At 45.4% G+C, this 12,130-nt stretch overlaps 1 protein-coding gene across 1 annotated transcript in view; it reads right to left on the reverse strand.

The window, feature by feature from the left end:
• The window catches only part of LOC140208060 (NACHT, LRR and PYD domains-containing protein 3-like), a 61,122-nt gene extending 52,671 nt beyond the window's left edge, over nucleotides 1-8,451 (reverse strand). The window contains exon 1 of the mRNA XM_072276586.1: nucleotides 8,390-8,451. The gene's annotated coding sequence lies outside the window, so the exon portion shown is untranslated. The remainder of the gene's footprint in view (nucleotides 1-8,389) is intronic.
• Between the last annotated feature and the right edge of the window lie 3,679 nt (nucleotides 8,452-12,130).

Below are 12,130 nucleotides of genomic sequence, written 5' to 3' on the forward strand. Positions count from 1 at the left end.
CGGTCCCACCACCGATCCCTGCGGAACACCGCTAGTCACTGGCAGCCAACCAGAATGGGATCATTTTATTCCCACTCGCTGATTCCTACCAATTACCCAATGTTCTAACCATGCCTGTAACACCATGGACATTTTACTTGTAAACAGACACACGTATTCAAATACGTGTAGCGTTCGGCATACGGTGGACGAACTCGTGGTGCAATTAGAGATTGGTCGGTATGACGTTGTAGGCATCACTAAGCCGTGGCTGAAAGCGGGCCACAGTTAGCAGGTTCACATCAAAGTATATACTTTGTATCGAAAGGACAAGCGGGAATGCATTGGTAAGAGATGGAATTACATCTTTAGAAAGACCCTTTGCATAGGGTCAGAAAATGTTGAATGTTTGCGGGAGTAGTTAAGAGATTGCAAGGGTGAAAAAAACGTTATTGGAATCATATGTAAGTCTCAAAATAGGAGCCAAGATGTGGGGTTGAGATTGCAAAGGGAGCTGGAAAATGCTTGTAACAAGGGTAATGAGACAAGTGTAATGGGTGACTTCAGTATGCGAGGGGATTGAGAAAATCAGGTTGGTGTCGGATCGCAAGAGGGGGAATTTGTTGAATGCCCTCGAGGTGGCTTTATCGAGCAGCTTGCCCTTGTCCTTATTGGGGAAAGTCTGACTTAGACTGGCGGCTGTAATATTAGGGAGCTTAAGGAAAAGGAACCCTTAGAAAGCAGTGATCATAATAATGATTGAATTCATACTGCAGTTTGAGAGGAAAAAGCATAACTCACATGTATCTGTATCGCAGTGGAATAAAGTGAATTACAGAGGCATTGGAGAGGAGCTTGCCTAGCTGGATCGGATGAGGATACTGATGGGGATGATGGCAGACCAGAGATGGCTGAAGTTTCTGGGAATAGTTCACAAGGAGCAGGATAGACATGTCCCATGGAGTGGAATGTTCTCAAATGGCAGGGGTGGCCAACCGTGGCTGACAGAGGAAATTAAGGACTGCTTAAAAGCCAAGGAAAAGGCACACAAGGTAGCAAAAGTGAGCGGGCAGTTGGATGATTGAGATGCTTTTAAAATCCAACAAGAGGCAACTAAGAATCTATAGAAGGGAAAAGATGAAATATGAGGGAAGACTAGCCAATAAGGTAAACCAGGACGTGGAAACCATACAAAGGGTGCAGAGGAGATTTACAAGGATGTCGCCTGGATTGGGGAGCATGCCTTATGAGAATAGGTTGAGTGAACTCGGCCTTTTCTCCTTGGAGCGACGGAGGATGAGAGGTGACCTGATAGAGGTGTACACGATGATGATCGTGTGGATAGTCAGAGGCTTCCTCCCAGGGCTGAAATTGCTAACACCAGAGAGCACTCTTTTAAGCTGCTTGGAGGTAGCTACAGAGGAGATGTCAGGGGTATGTTTTTTTTATGCAGAGAGTGCTGAGTGCGTGGAAGGGGCTGCCGGTGACGGTGGTGGAGGCGGATACGATCCGGTCTTTTAAGAGCCTCCTGGACAGGCACATGGAGCTTCGACAAATAGATAGCTGTGGGTAACCCGAGGTTATTTCTGAAGTAAGTAAATGTTCGGCACAGCTTTGTGGGCCAAAGGGCATGTATTGTGCTGTAGGTTTTCTATGTTTCTAGGATACGAGAAGTTATTTTCTGTTGTATAAAGAGTAAAAGGGAGGTGAGAGTTGATTCTGGATCACTGGAAAATGATGCTGGTGAAGTTGCAATAGGGGATAAAGAAATGACAGGTCTTTGCATCTGTCTTCTCTGTGAAAGACACTCGCAGTGCGCTGGTGGCCCGTAGGTGTCAGGGAGCAGGAGTGAGTTTCATTGCTATTACAAAGACAAACTCAAATGTCTGAAGGTGGATAAGTCACCTGGATCAGATGGAGTACATCCCAGTGTCCTGAGAGAGGTTGCTGAAGAGATAAAGGATGCATTGATCCTGATCCTTTAAGTATCATTTGATTCTGGCATGGTCTAGGAGATTTCTAATGTCACTCCGGTTTTTCAGAAGGGAGGAAGGCAAAACAAAGGTGGTGGTTGGGAAAGTGTTGGAGTCTATTACTAAGGATGAGGTTTCGAGGTAGTTGGAGATTAACGATAAAATAAGTCAAAGTCAGCATGGCTTCTGTTAAGGGAAATCTTGCCTGATAAATCTGTTAGAGTTCTTCGAGGAAATAACAAGCAGGGTGGACAAAAGAAAGGCAGTGAATGTCATTTACTTGGATATTCAGGAGGCGTTTGGTAACACATGCGGCTGCTTAACAAGATAAAATCCTATGGTATTACAGGATATATACCGGTGTGGACAGAGGAATGGTTGACAGGCAGGAGGCAGTGTGTAGGAATAAAAGGGGCCTTTTCTGGTAGGCTGTCGGTGACTAGTGGTGTTCCTCAGGGGTCAGTATTGGGACTGCTACTTTTTACATTGTTTGTCAATGATTTAGATAACGGAATTGATGGCTTTGTGGCAAAGTTTGAGGATGATAAGAAAACAGGTGGAAGGGTAGGTAGTGTTGAGGAAGGAATGCGATTGCAGCAGGACTCAGACAAATTGGAAGAATGGGCAAAAAGAAGATGGAAGACAGTGCTGGGAAATGTATGATAATGCATTTTGGTAAAAGGAACAATAGTGCGGACTCTTATCTAAATGCGGAGAAGCTTCAAACGTCAGAGGTGCAGATTTGGAGTCCTCGTGCAAGGCTCACAAAAGTTTTATTTACAGGTTGAGTCGATAGTAAAGACGGGAAATGCAATATTGCAATTTATTTCAAGGAGAATAGAATATAAAAGCAAGGAGATAATGCTGAGCCTTTATAGGACACTAATCAGTCTGCTCTTGGAGTATTGTCAACAGTTTAGGGCCCCACATCTCAGAACGGATGTTTTGTCATTGGAGAGAGTGCAGAGGAGGTTCACGAGGAAGATGTCTGAAATGAAGGGGTTAACATATGAGGAGCGTTTGGCAGCTTTGGGTCTGTACTCACCGGAATTTAGAAGAATGTAGGTGGGGTGAGAGGGCGGAGGATCTCACTGAAACCTACCGAATGTTGAAAGGACTAGACAGGGTTGATGTGGAGGGGAGGTTTCCTATCGTGCGGGATGCAGTACTACAGGGCACAGCCTCAAAAATGTGGGCGACCCTTTAAAACAGAGGTAAAAAGGAATTTTTTAGCCAGAGAGTAGTAAATCTGTGGAATGTTCTTCCACAGACTACAGTGGAAGCCAAGTCCGTGCGTATAGTTAAGGCGGAATTTGATCATTTCAAGAGGCCACCGTTTAAGAATAAGCGGTAGACAATTTAGAACGGAGTTCAGGAAAAACCTTTTCACACAGAGGGTTGTGGTTCTGTGGAATGCTCTGCCTCAGAAGGCAGCGGAGGCCAATTCTCTGGATTCTTTCAAGAAAGAGTTAGCTACAGCTCTTAAAGATAGCGGAGTGAAGGCATATGGGGAGAAGGCAGGAAAAGGGTACTGATTGTGGATGATCAACCATGATCACAGTGAATGGTGGTGCTGGCTCGAAGGGCTGAATGGCCTACTCCTGCACCTATTGTCTATTGTTCCCTGATAGGTCAGAGCATCAAAGGATATGGGGTGAAGGCAGGTGTATGGGGTTGAGTGAGATCTGAAATGGAATGTTGGAATGGCGGAGCAGACTCTTTGGACTGAATATTTTAATTCTGCTCCTATGTCCTATGGTCTTATGGCACCTTGTCTGGAAATCCGCCTTCTGAAAGTCAAAATATACAACATCCACTGCATCTCCTTTATCTATCCTACTTGTAATCTCCTCAAAGAATTCCAACACGTACGTCTGGGAAGACGTCCCCTGAGTGAAACCATGCTGACCCTTTGCCATCTATCCTGTGTCACCACGTTCTCCATCACCTCATCCTTATCAATTGACCATAACACCTTCCCAACCACTTAGGCCGGGATAGACGGTCTATCATTTCCTTTCTGCCTTCTGCTCCCTTTCTTAAAGAGTGAAGAGATATTTGCTATTTTCCAGTCCTCTGGCACTATGCCAGAGTCCAATGATTTTTTTTTCAAAGATCATTACTAATACCTCCTCAATCGCTACCGCTACCTCCTTCAGAACCCTAGGGTGCAGTTCGTCTGGTCCAGGTGACTTTGTGGTAAACCATGTATATATGTTGTAACTCGGTTACCTGTCTGGACACACCCCTCTGCTGACTGCCCCTGTGGCTCCTCCCACAGTGTCCTGTATAAAGGTGTCGCCTTGCCCCTCCCCCTCAGTCCGCGGGCAGACACTCACTGTGGAGGTCGTATTGTACAGCGAATAAAAGCCCTTCAGTATTTTACCAAACCTCAGTCTTTTGGAGTAATTGAAGGTGCTTCAGACTTAATTACTCTTTCAGCTTTTTGAGCACCTTCTCCCGTGTAATAGTAGATGCACTCACTTCTCTTACTTCACACCCTTCAACATCTGGCACACTGCTAGTGTCTTCCACAGTGAAGAATGCTGCAAAATACTCATTTAGTTCATCTGCCATCTCCTTAAACCCCTGTTATTGTTTCTCCGGACTCATTTTCCAGTGGTCCTATTTTTCCCATTTTATTTTTTTTTCATTCTTGTAAAAGCTTCTGCTATCCACTTTGATATTGTTTTGCTGGCTTGGTTTCATGTCTCAACTTTTCCCTCCTAATGATTCTGTTAGATTTTTAAAGATTCCCAATCCTCCATCTTCCCGCTAATTTTTGCTTTGTTGTATGCCCTCTCTTTTGCTTTTACATTAGCTTAAACTTTCATTACTCGGTTGAAATACTGCTGCGTCAAACTTTACCTTCTCCCGACCAAATTTCAAGTTGAACTCCGTCATATTGTGATCACTGCCTCCGAAGAGTTTTTTTTACCTGAAGCTCCCTAATCGCCTCTGGTTCATTACACATCACGGAATCCAGAATTACTGATCTCCGACTAGACTCAACGACAAACTGTTTTTTTTTTTTTCAAGCGATACAGCACGGTAAAGTTCAAAATTCAACGTTCAAAGTAAAACAAAATATTATCAGAGTACATACGCATCATCACATACAGCCCTGGGATTTTTTTTCCTGCGGGCATACTGAGAAAGTCTATAGAACAGTAACTGTAAACAGGATCAATGAACAACAAACCGTGCAAATGCAAACATAAATAAATAGCAATAAATAACGAGCATGAAATATGAAGAAATGAAAGTGCAAGATATAACAAGACAAAGAGTCTCAAACTGTGAGGACACCAGAATGAGTGTAATTATCCCCTTTTGTTCAAGAGCCTAATGGTTGAGGGGCAGTAACTTTTTCTGAACCTGGCGGTGCGAGCCCCGAGGTGCTTCTACCGTTTAACTGATGCCAGCAGCGAGAAAAGAGCATGGTCTGGGTGGCGAGGATCTTCGATGGCGTATTTTGCTTTTCTACGGCAACGCTTCATTATAGATGCGCTCAATGGCCGGGAGGGTTTTATCCTGGATGTACTGGGCCGAGTCCATTCCCTTCTGTCGGATTTTCCGCTCAAAGGCTTTGGTGTTCCCGTACCAGGCTGTGATGCAGCCAGTCAGCACACTTTCCACCGCACATCTGTAGATTTTTGCCAAACTATGCCAACCCTCCGCAGAACCCCCAGGAAGTGGAGGCGCCATCTGCTCTCTTCGCAATAATATTTATATAATGGGTCCAAGACAGGTCCTCTGAGTCACGTCAAGTCGCTTTTATTGTCATTTCAACCATAACTGCTGGTACACTACACAGTAAAAACGGAATAACGATCCACCAGGACCATGGTGCTACATGAAACAACACAAACCACACTAGCCTACCTGAAACAACACAAAACTGCACTAGACTACATGAAACAACTCAAAACTACACTAGACTACATGAAACAACACAAAACTTCACTAGACTGCCGGTAACAACACAAAACTACACTAGCCTACATGAAACAACACAAAACTACACTAGACTACATGAAACAACACAAAACTACATTAGACTACAGGAAACAACGCAAAACTTCACTAGACTGCCGGTAACAACACAAAACTACACTAGACTACCTAAAGCAGCACACAACTACAGTCGACTACCGGAAACAACACACAACTACACTCGACTACCTGAAACAAGAGAAAACCACACTGGACTATCTGAAACAACACAAAAGTATACTAGACTACCTGAAACAACACAAAACTACGTTAGACTACATTAAACAACACAAAACTACACTAGATTACCTGAAACAACACAGAACTACACGAGACTACCTGAAACAACACAAAACTACACTAGACTACCTGAAACAACACAAAACGATGCTAGACCACCTGAAACAACACAAAACTACACTAGACTAACTGAAACAACACAAAACTACACTAGACTACCTGAAACAACACAAAACTACACTAGACTACCTGAAACAACACAGAACTACACTAGACTATCTGAAACAACACAAAACTACACTAGACTACCTGAAACAACACAAAACGACACGAGACTACCTGAAACAACACAAAACTACACTAGACCACCTGAAACAACACAAAACTACACTAGACTACCTGAAACAACACAAAACTACACTAGACTACCTGAAACAACACAAAACTACACTAGACTACCTGAAACAACACAAAACTACACTAGACTACCTAAAACAACACAAAACTACACTAGACTACCTGAAACAACACAGAACTACACTAGACTACCTAAAACAACACAAAACGACACTAGACTACCTGAAACAACACAAAACTACATTAGACTACCTGAAACAACACAAAACGACACTAGACTACCTGAAACAACACAGAACTACACTAGACTATCTGAAACAACACAAAACTACACTAGACTACCTGAAACAACACAAAACTACATTAGACTACCTGAAACAACACAAAACGACACTAGACTACCTGAAACAACACAAAACTACATTAGACTACCTGAAACAACACAAAACGACACTAGACTACCTGAAACAACACAAAACTACACTAGACTACCTGAAACAACACAAAACGACACTAGACTACCTGAAACAACACAAAACGACACTAGACTACCTGAAACAACACAAAACTACACTAGACTACCTGAAACAACACAAAACGACACTAGACTACCTGAAACAACACAAAACTACACTAGACCACCTGAAACAACACAAAACTACACTAGGCTACGTGAAACAACACAAAGCTACATTAGACTTCGGACCTACACCGGACGATATAAAGTGAACAGAACAGTGCAAGACAGTACAATAATTAATAAACAAGACAACAGGCACAGTAAAGGACAAATTACAAAACAATAATAAATGATGTAAGTGGGTATATAAACAATGTTTTAGCAAGAATTGAGAAAGAAATGAGGAAAAATTGCAAAGGGAGTGGAGTGGTGTTCAGTAGAGTGCATGCGCGCGTGCCTGTGTGTGTGCGTGTGTGTGTGTGTGTGTGCGCGCGCGCAGGTTGGCAGGTTGGTGTCAGACTATCTGGGAATTGAGGAGTCTAATGGCTTGGGGGGAAAACTTTTACACAGAGATGGTGACACTCAGGAATTTAAAGTTACTGACCCTCTCTATCTCTGATCCTCCAATGATTACTGACACATGGACCTCTGGTTTTCCTCGCCCTAAGCCTACAAAGAGTTCCTTGGTTTTATTGACTTTGAGTGAGCAATTGTTGTCATGACACCACCCGGCCAAGTTTTTCAACCTCTCTCCTGTGCACTGATTCTTTGCCGCCTTTGATACGGCCCGCAAAAGTGGTGTCCGCATCAAACTTGTATCTGGTGTTGTAGCTGTGCTTAGCCACGCAGTCACAGGTGGAAAGCGCGTAGAACAGGGGGCTGAGCACACATTCCCGTGGCCCGGCCAGCAAGCCAGTGTCGCCCAATTAATCTCCCAACTCCTAAGCTTAGGAATCCGGCAGGAAAGCGCCGTCACGGGGAGAACGGATACCGCAGCTGGCGGCGGGAAGCTAGCCCAGATCGTTGCCGCTTTACTAGTGTAACGAAAACTGCTTCGCTGCCGGGTGCTGTGCTCAGTTCCCCCCCCCCCCCCCGGCAGACCTCTTCTTCCTTCAGCACACAGTTACCCCCTCTTAAGGACGCATGAAGGTGGCTGGGTTCAGGAAAGGGCGGAAATAACAGGAGAGCTGGCTGAGGCGAAGGGCGGAAAGAAAGGGCTTAGAATTACAGACTACCGTGTACGCCGGAAGGTTCTAGAAAAGGGGCTCACAGCCTAGGGTCCACGGACGTCTTGCTTAATGGTACTGCTCTATGGCCTTAAAAAAACAAAAGGGTTCGAAACCCACGTTGTAGAAAGGCTGCTTACCGAATTTTGGCTGCTTACCTTGCGCCGAAGCTGCCGTTGTTTGTTCCAAAAGCGAGCAACTCGGTCCCTGGGTCGTTGCCGCACCCTAGCTAAGGTGCGATCTGATAAACTAGGAATTCAACCTCGTCAGCGTCAATCACTGCGCACTTTGCTCTCCGACTTCCCGCAAGTCGCTTAACCACTCCCCCCACTCCCCACCCCCATCTACGTAACAATTTGAGACGTATCCACATACTCTCCCAAGTCTACTTTAAACGTAACTCACTCTGTACATGGCAACAGCTCTAACGAGCCCAAATTCACTTTAGAACACCCCCCCCCGCCACGCCCAAAAAAAATGGAAGCCGCAACCTGCAGACGGTTAATTTCCTACCCTCATACCGATGCGCGGTCAAGTGAGTGAGCCGATTCTTATCAGATTTTTACCCAAAGATAGAGAGCGGCAGGTTCATCGGGGTACAGCCGCGGGGTCACAGAGCACGGAAACCGGCCGACTCCTCATGCGGGCAAGGGTGCCCATTTGAGTTGGTCCCATTTCTCTATCTGATATACTCCCATATTTGCGACTATGGGCACGTGTCCATGTACTCGCCCAATCCGTTAAATAATCCCCCCCACCCCCACCCACCCACCTCCTCGGGCAGCTCGTTCCGTACAGGAACCTTTTGCCTATTTTCACCCTCTCGGTGACAACGTTGCCTATTAGGTTCCTATTCAACGCCTTCCTTCTCGCCGTAAACCTACAGTTCAGTGCAAACGCCTTACTCGTGTACAGTATCTATAACTACAGGAAGGATGTGCAAGCCATAGAAAATGTGCAGAGGAGATTTACAGCGATGTTGCCTGGATCGGGGAGCGTGCCTTATGAGAATGGGTTGAATGAACCCGGCCTTTTCTCCTCGGAGCGACAGAGGGTGAGAGGGGACCTGATAGGCATTGATCATGTGATAGTCAGAGGCTTTTTGAGATGTCAGCGGTGAAGTTTTTCCACACAGAGAGTGGTGAGTGCGAGGACTGAGCTGCCAGCGACGGTGGTGGAGGCGGAAAAGATAGGCTCTTTTAAGAGACCCTTAGATCGGTATATGGAGCTTAAAAAAACAGAGGGCGATGTGCGCTGGGGATGTTGTGGGCAATCTCTACAGTAGGCTCAACATTGTGGGCCGAAGGGCCTGTAATGTGCTGTAGATTTATACGTTCTCACTACAAGTGGGTGCACAGATGAACACGCTTGTCCTAGTCAGTCGAGGAACTGGGGCCCGGGGGCTGAGCATGTTACGTTGCAACTTGGCTTAAAAAAATATAAATAAATAAAAGGCCTGTTCGGGTTGCAGCTGGAGTTTTCAGCTCAGGTGTGGAGGCTTCTTAAAAGTTAAGGACTGCTTAAAAGGAACACAAGGTAGCAAAAGTGAGTGGGCAGTTGGATGATTGGGATGCTTTTAAAATCCAACAAAAGTCAGCTAGGAATCTATAAGAAGGGAAAAGATGAAATACGAGGGCAGAATAGCCAATAAGGTTAAGCAGGATGTGGAAACCATAGGAAGGGTGCAGAGGAGATTTACAAGAATGTTGCCTTTATTGGGGAGCATGCCTTATGAGAATAGGTTGAGTGAACTTGGCCTTTTCTCCTTCGAGTGACGGAAGATGAGCAGTGACCTGATGGAGGTGTATAAGGTGATGAGAGGAGATGTCAGGGGTAAGTTTTTTACTCAGAGGGTGGTGAGTGCGTGGAATGGGCTGCCGGCAACGGTGGTGGAGACGGATACGACAGGGTTTTAAGAGACTTTTGGATAGGTACATAGAGCTTAGGAAAATAGAGGGCTATAGATAAGCCTAGTAATTTCTAAGGTAGGGACATGTTCGGCACAACTTTGTGGGCCGAAGGGCCTGTATTGTGCTGTGGGTTTTCTATGTTTCTATGTTTCTATAACAAGAGAAACTCTGCAGATTCTGGAAATCCGAGCCACACACACAAAATGCCGGAGGAACTCAGCAGGCCAGGTAGCATCCGTGGAAACGAGTAAACAGTCGATGTTTCGGGCCGAGACCCTTCGGGGTGTGGAGTGGGATCGCTAAGCTGGACATGGGGTAGAAAAGGTTAGCCGGCATTTTACAGCGATTGGAAGGCTCGGACTATAAAGAGCGGCTGTCCGAGAGCAAAGGAGGCAATGGGATGTTTATAGATATTTATAAAATCATGAGGGGTACGCAAGAAGCGGACAGTCACAATATTTCCCCCAGAACAGTGGACTCTGAACGAGGGGGAAATCAGTGGCATGCAGAAATTTGGGCACCCCTGCTCATTGCGGCCAAGAAGTTCTGTTCAAAAGGTTCAAAGGAACATCGAAACAAGCCTGATGCATTTTGGAAACAAGTCCTGTGGACTGATGAAGTTAAAATAGAACTCTTTGGCCGCAATGAGGAAAGGTATGTTTGGAGAAAAAAAAGTGCAGAATTTCATGAAAAGAACCCCTCCTCTCCAACTGTTAAGCACGGGGGTGGATCGATCATGCTTTGGGCTTGTGTTGCAGCCAGTGGCACGGGGAACAATTACTGGTAGAGGGAAGAACGAATTCAATTAAATACTAACAAAATTTGGAAGCAAACAGCACACCGTCTGTAAAAAGGCTGAAGATGAAAAGAGGATGGCTTCTACAACAGGATAATGAACCTAAACACACCTCATAATCCACAATGGACTACCTCGAGAGGCGCAAGCTGAAGATTTTGCCATGGCCCTCACAGTCCCCTGACCTAAACATCACGGAAAATCTGTGGATAGACCTCAAAAGAGCAGTGCATGGAAGATGGCCTAAGAATCTCACAGAACTCGAAGCCGGTTGCAAGGAAGAATGGGTGAAAATCCCCCAAACAAGAATTGAAAGACTCTTAGCTGGCTACAGAAAGTGCTTACAAGCTGCGATACTTGCCGAAGGGGGTGTTACTAAGTACTGGCCATGCAGGGTGCCCAAACTTTTGCTCCAGACCCTTTTCCTTTCTTGTTATTTTGAAACGATAAAAGATGGAAATAAAGAAGTTTCCTTGCTTAAAATATTAAAGAAATGTGTCATCTTTAACTTTATGTCTTTTGGGAATCAATTCATCTTTTACTCACTTAGCTATTCACAGTAACATAAATTTTGACCAGGGTGCCCAAACTTTTACATGCCACCGTATATTTAAGGTGAGAGAGGATTGATTGAGACGGTATGATAAGAGCAGAATTAGGCCATTCAAGCCATCGAATAGGTTGTACCATCCCATCGTGGCTGATATACTATCCCCTTCAACCTCATTCCACTGCCTTCTACCCGTAACCTTTGCAGCTCTGACTGACCAAGAAGCTCTGATTTCAATACGGTCCACCCAACAACTTGGCCTCCACAGCCGCCTGTGGCGGTGAACTCCACAGAGGCACCACCCGCTGGCTGAAGGCATTTCTCCTCCTCTCTGCTCTGAAGGGGCATTCTCAGATTCGGAGGCTGTGTCACTTGGTCCAAGACTACCCCAGTGCAGGAAACATCCTCTCCGCTTTCACTCTGTCTGGGCCTTTCAATATTCGGCAGGTTTGAATGAGACCACGTCCCTCTCCCCCATTCTTCAATACAGGCCCAGAGCCATCAAACGCACCTCATACGTTAATCCTTACATCCCTGGGACCATTCTCGCGAACCTCTTCCGGACCCTTTCTTAGACGAGAGGCCCAAAACCGCTCACAGTGCTCCAAGCGCAGTCTGACTAACGCCTTATAAAGCATTATAT

Source organism: Mobula birostris, chromosome 13 (assembly GCF_030028105.1).
Source record: "Mobula birostris isolate sMobBir1 chromosome 13, sMobBir1.hap1, whole genome shotgun sequence".
In the NCBI taxonomy this organism is placed as follows: Eukaryota; Metazoa; Chordata; class Chondrichthyes; order Myliobatiformes; family Myliobatidae; genus Mobula; species Mobula birostris.